Consider the following 6,454-nt stretch of genomic DNA (forward strand, 5'->3'; position numbering starts at 1 on the left):
TGGACCATGATAAGCTTCAGACTAGTGACTTCGGGAGCAGGGTAACTTAGAGTGAAGAGACATTTACGTGGAGACGTTAATTTGCATGTATGCGATAGGAAGGTGTTTTTTAGGTATGTTACAGGCTTACTTTAAACCATTTAACTTCTGCTCCGAATTAACTGTAATTTAATGTTGGTAGTATAGCAAATTATGATGAATAGCTTTAATTGTATGTTTAAAAGTCATGTTCACAAGCTTAAATCTGGGTATCAGAATTAAGCAAATGAAATGTATGAATGTCTCCTTAATATACTGATTACAAAGCATTTCCAGTGTGTCACTGCAGGCTTTTTTTTCCCCTAGATTAAAAAAGCATTGGCTTTTCACTAAGTAAGATAGGTGATTTCTCATTTAACTAGTTAAATGGGTAATAGAAAACGCTATTTAAGTACAGTTAAATGTTAAACAAGAGCGGGGAGTGAATGCGGGTGAGGGGTGGTGAGTAATGAGCCAAAAGGGGTTTTAACCTTGGCAAACACTGGCGAATGTGAGAGGTTTTCCTATTTTCTAATTCTGCATCTCCTGTAATCAGGAAGCTTAAACATTTCCAACCCAGAAGTGATCCATGTTGGAAGTTCCCCTCATAGAGCACACTTGAGTTAAAAGGAGAAACCAAAACCTAGTCTGTAAGAGTAGTTCCCACACCTTCAGTGGTTTTTGTCAGTAATTCTAATTGACAACCTTTATCCTTAGATTGTCTTTTTTTAGTCTCTACCATACAGCTACCCTCATGTTCACATATGATGGCCAGGTGCTCAGGAAAGCATAACAAAGTATTCAGAAACAAAAGTATTCAAAATAATGGCTGTGACAAATCTTACATTTCTGCAGAAATTTATATTAAATGTATGTTGCAATACATTTAACATCTTTTAAAAGATAACACATAAGGCTTTCCACCTTAGTCATGAGGGGAGTATAAATCGAAACCACAGTGAGCTACCACTTCATACTTCCTAATCCAAAATGAAAACAGGTGAGAATGGAGAAATTGGAACTCTGTACCTCAGTTGGTGAGAGTGTACAATAGTGTGTCTGTTATGGAAAAGTTGGGCAGTTCCTCAAAAAGCCAAACAAGGACTACAGGACTAGTGTAGTTCCCTCCTTGGCTAAGTAAGATACTTGCTGCCAGTGTTCATTGCAGCATTCACAGTAGCCAAAGGGGGAACAAAGTCATGTCCAACTCATGGACAAACCAGATGTAATGGTGCGTGTAAAGGTGACAGACACAGAAGGACAAATTATCGTGTGCATACAAATGTATGTATGTACTTAAAATTAGGCACATTCATAGAGATCAATTACCAGGGGCTGGGGGGAGGGGAATGGAGAGTTAGGGCTTAATCATTTGTGGTGATGAGAAAGTTTCAAATACACAGTGATGGTTGCACAAGGTTGTGAATGGTATTTAATGCTACTGGATTATACAGTTAAAAAGTGCATTTTATGTTATATAACAAAAATCTGGGGGGAAAAATCACTAAAAGGAAATAGGTAATCTGGAGAGGCAGAAACAGTAAGTTTGTAGTCTAAAAACTGCCTCTCAGAACTTTGACCCAGTCTGACCCAGGAACACATGTGCATCGACACAAGGCAGTGCCGGGCCCCAGCACTAACGCTTTCTCTGATGCTTCCCCCATCCATTCATACTTAGAACAAGAAAGTCCTATGAGGCTGCCCCTGGCACATGGTGGCAGATCTTCCTGTACATGACATTAGCATCCGATCTTTCCTCCATGTGGTACTGGTTCTCAATCTTGGCTACATTTAGAGTCACCTGGGAAGCTTTGAAACCTCTGAGTCCCCCACCCCCAGGGATTTTGATGTAATGGAGCTGGGTGTAACTTAAGCATCAGGATGGTTATGAACAGCCAGTGTTCAACACTGCCACCATGGGGGCATAGTGAGGTTATAATTACCTAGGATAGTAATGGCACTGCTAAGAGAATTGCTGGGGAAGGGCAAATAACGGCAGCCGTTGATCGCGGAGACCAAGGGAGCTCCCCAGCTTAGATGGACACTTTATCATAATTTCTTTTTTGAAATAATGTGGGGAAATGTGTATAGGATCTAAAAATACAGTGAATGAAACTGCTGGCAAGCTACAGCACTATAAAAATGTCCTTTTAAGAGTTACTGAAGTCCTGGACCTTTATCACTTAATTTATGGTTATCTCCTCCACAATCTGTGAGAACAAGCATCAAAACACCCTGGGTGCCTGGGTGGCTCAGATGGTTAAGCGTCTGCCTTCAGCTCAGGTCATGATCCCAGGGTCCTGGGATCGAGTCCCGCATCGGGCTCCCGGCTCAGCGGGGAGCCTGCTTCTCCCTCTGACCCTCTCCCCTCCTCATGCTGTTTCTCGCTCGCTCTCTAAAAAATAAATAAATAAAATCTTAAAAAAAAAAAAAGAATCAAAACACCTACTCTGTTCTGTAGGTAGAGAAACTGCCCTCCAGTCTGCTGGTTCTCGAGTTTGAGCAAAGTTGCTGAGCCCCACTGCCACAGTTGCCAATTCCATAGGTCAGGGACAGAAGCTTAGTCTTTCGGGGCACTTCGAACCACTGCTCTGGCAAAAGTGAAACAACAGCAAAAACTGGAGTCCCAATTCTTGTAATTCATGCTCTTTTACTCCTCTTACTGCCTGTGGCCAGTTTAGGTAAATAAGTTGTTAATGGAATATGGACAGATAATCCAAGCATTCTTTGCCTTTTCCCAAACCTGAAAAGAAGCTGAGAGCAGTTGGATTCAAAGAATAAAGAAATTGAGCTTTGGAATTACACCGAGTTTTCAGTGTGTGCTCCATGAGCAAGGTTATGGGAACCTCTGGAAATGTTTCTTCATATAATGGGAACCATAATAGGCTGTACCTCATAAAGCAGTTCTGAGTATTAAATGAGGTTGCTTACATAGGAAGGAAGGGCTCAATAAATGCTCTTAGTTCTAGTGTAAGTTGAAAAATAACTGAAGACACTGAATAGTACCTTGAGTTTTAAAAAGAAAAAAAGGCTGCCTTGAAATACCCTCAGATCTTGAGTGATTCCAGTCACTAATGCAACAATTGAATGGGGTTAGGACAAATGTCCTTACCCTTACAGAGTTCATTTTACTGCCATGTACTTAAGTTGTAAGTGTTGGAGGAAAATAGCAGATCTGTCGGCGGCGGCAGAGGACCTCCCTAAGAACCTGACACAACTTGCTGTTTCAGAAGAGCCCAGTTGTCTGTCTCCCCTCTCCCACTATTCGCATGGAATACATTCCAAGACCCCCCAGTGGATGCCTGAAATCAAGGATAGTCCTGAGCCCTATATACATTTTTACCTCTACCTACCTACCTACCAGTGATCATGTTTAGTTCATAAATTTGGCACATAATAGAGATTAATAGCAATAATAAAACAATTAGAATATGCTGTACAAGTTACATGAATGTGGTCTCCCCAACTACACTGTACTCACCCTTGTCATGATGAGAGAAAATGCCCACGAGAGGAGATGCAGGGAGGTGAGTGATGAAAGCACTGTGACATGGTGTTAGGCTACTGTCGACTTCAATGCTATGTCGGGAGGAGGATCATCTGCTTCCAGGCCACAGTTGACTAGTAACTGAAACCACAGATAAGGAGGGACTACTGTATGCCATTGGTTGCTGGCATCAAGCTCCCATTTGCTTAACCTCTCCTGCTTATACTGTTAAGAGGCCAATAATCTGATCTCTGCCATCTCTTCATAAAGTGAAAAGCCCAGTTGGTGCCATCAGAGACCTCCAGCCCCTGACTGTTGGCTCCAGGAGGTGCACAGCACCCACAGCTGGTAAGGGGCTCCCTCGCCCAGGATGCAGGCCAATTCCAGCGCTGCTCAGCATCACCCAGACCTGGAACAAGGGCACAGAGACCCCACTGTCTGCCTGGAGGGTCTGAGGCCCTCAAGCAGCTGGACAGTGGTACAGACTGGTGGAGTCGAACCTGGGTGGCCCTTCTCTCACCTTGGCCTCAGTCCCTGGGGCTCCCCTCCTAAGAAAAGCTAGGTGTAGAGTAAGTGCACACACTTTTAACGTTTGTACAAAAGTTGGAGACGTGCACAACAGTTACCTGGGAAAGGCAGAAGATTCATTGTTTACAACTTTTTACATGTTATACCAATTAAGAAAAAAATACCTACTTAAATGGCTCCCAATCCAGGCTTCTCTCTCCACCTGGTCTCCCAAGATGCTACCATTTGTCCAGCATATGCCTTAGAGCACACGGCAGTGCCTGGAAAGACTCCTACTAACTTGGACCGCCAAATCCCTTTACCCACAGCTCCTGCTGGTCTTTTTTATGATCAACTCCTCCAGGAAGCCTTTCCTAACTCAAGGGCTAATTAAGTGCCCTTCCTACCATTATCAAAAAACTCCCAAGATTTTCCCATCCCATTTTAAGTACTCCTTTTTTAACTTCAATTTCTTCCCTATTCTATGACAGGAACTGGTCTTAAGCCATCCTCAGTACTAGGTACAGGAACAGACGTTTGATAAAAATTCCTAGAAGGAATAAGTGAACATGTGCTTACCAGATTCTTACTCTTCATGAGCACAAAGGAAATACTGTTCAAATTCAACTGCAAAATTGACTTTATTCAATGGTTGGTGAATCCAGCAACATCCTAACAAAAAGGAGTCCTGAAGAGCTGTACAAAATGAAAGGCTTTTATAGACTTGAAGGGAGTGGGAAAAGGAAATCTCCAGCAGAGTGGATTGTTTCATGCAAGGTCACCTTCCTGTAGAAGGGGCCTATCAGGCAGATTATCATATAAATGCTGAACCTGGTAATTACAGATTCGTTAAAAATTACAGTCCTGGGACAGGCTGAAACTGCAATTTGGGTAGGCATTAAATCTGGCTTCGCTGGTGGGCTTAGCACAAGTGACTCCATTTTAGACTTGATTGATTTGTGAGAGCATGAGTGGGGGGTGGGGGGGGAGGGTAAAGGGAGAGGGAGAAGCAGACCCCAGAGAGCATGGAGCCTTACATGGAATCGATTCTGTGACTCAGATCATGACCTGAGCTGAAGGCAGACGCTTAACCAAATGAGCCACCCAGGAGCCCTTGGCCTGTTTGTTTATTTTTTTTTTTAAGATTTTATTTATTTGACAGATAGCGAAAGCAGGAACACAAGCAGGGGGAGTGGGAGAGGGAGAAGCAGGCTTCCCGCCGAGCAGAGAGCCCGATGCGGGGCTCGATCCCAAGGACCCCGGGATCATGACCTGAGCCGAAGGCAGACGCTTAACGACTGAGCCACCCAGGTGCCCCTGGCCTGTTTATTTTTAACAGTACCGCTCATTGCCTATTCATGGGCTAAATACAGAATCCCAATTTCTTGAAGACTTTTCTAAGGAATTTTAGCATAAGCTGTTTCCTCTTTGCACCTTAAACTTATGTTAAAACTTAATTTCACTGGGATGGGAGACCAGAATTCATGGATTCGTGGCTATGTTCAACTCTCAAAATGGCCGCAAATGACATTCTGTCAAAAGGCATGTTTAAAGATTTATTTGGAGTCAGAGCTGGGGGGGGGTGGTGGGTGGGGAGGAATCTCAAGCAGACCATGTTCAGCACAGAGCTGGATGTGGGGCTCAAACACAAGGACCCTGAGATCATGACCTGAGCTGAAATCAAGTCGGACACTCAACTGACTGAACTACAAAGGCACCCACAAAAAGCCGCAGGTTTAATGGCAAAAGGAAAAAAATTCGGGGGAATATGATTGGGGAAGAGTCATTTCTTAGTGCTGCCAAGGATTAATTCAGCCAATATTGAACATTATTGTGCCAGGCAAAGATCAGGCTATATCAAAGGTAAATTATAACATTCTAAAACTTTTTTAAAACTTTCCCCATTAGTTTGTACCTAATAAAGGCTAAAATTAAAAGGCATAAGAGGCCCAAACAAATAAGGTCTCAATTTCTTGAAATGATCCCTGCACAGCACCTTCAACATCTACATCAGTGCACTGAATACATTTTTGGTTGAAACATAAAAGACACCCATGTGCAAAGTATTTTCAAGAGTTTTGTTGGCTTTTTTTTAACTGGTAAGGATGCACATAGCAAAAAAAGACTTCTCTAGATCTCAGGTCCTTTTCTAATTTCCTTCAGAACAATAGCACATTTTCAATGCCAAAACTTCAGATGCCAAAACTGAATTCTCATAATGGATCCTGCAACTAGTACTACCCAGAAGATGGAGATGATAGTCTCTGGAGTTGGCCAGAACACATGAGAAGGCACAGCTAAGAAGAGTGAGTGGACGGTGAGGGCAATGAAATGAGTATCCTATGCAACGCCCGACCTTTTTACATTCAATCTTTCTAAATAGGAACAGACTTCCTCCTGTACTGGGATTAATAATGCTTTATCCCACCCTCCTCACTTGAT

The 6,454-nt window shown here is 42.9% G+C and overlaps 1 protein-coding gene across 12 annotated transcripts in view; it reads left to right on the forward strand.

Moving 5' to 3' along the window:
• Window positions 1-6,454, forward strand: part of DNAJA1 (DnaJ heat shock protein family (Hsp40) member A1) — a 42,456-nt gene that overhangs the window by 10,356 nt on the left and 25,646 nt on the right. For 4 of the 12 annotated variants that reach the window (XR_010407682.1, XR_010407676.1, XR_010407679.1 and 1 more), the window contains one exon: window positions 6,176-6,329. The exons of 6 other annotated variants lie outside the window; for them this stretch is intronic. The gene's annotated coding sequence lies outside the window, so the exon portion shown is untranslated. The remainder of the gene's footprint in view (window positions 1-6,175; window positions 6,330-6,454) is intronic. 2 more of the 12 variants (XR_010407678.1, XR_010407677.1) reach the window with 1 other exon arrangement.

Source organism: Mirounga angustirostris, unplaced genomic scaffold, assembly GCF_029215605.1.
Source record: "Mirounga angustirostris isolate CCGP_5_RB_7025 unplaced genomic scaffold, mMirAng1.0.hap1 SCAF_15, whole genome shotgun sequence".
Lineage (NCBI taxonomy): Eukaryota > Metazoa > Chordata > Mammalia > Carnivora > Phocidae > Mirounga > Mirounga angustirostris.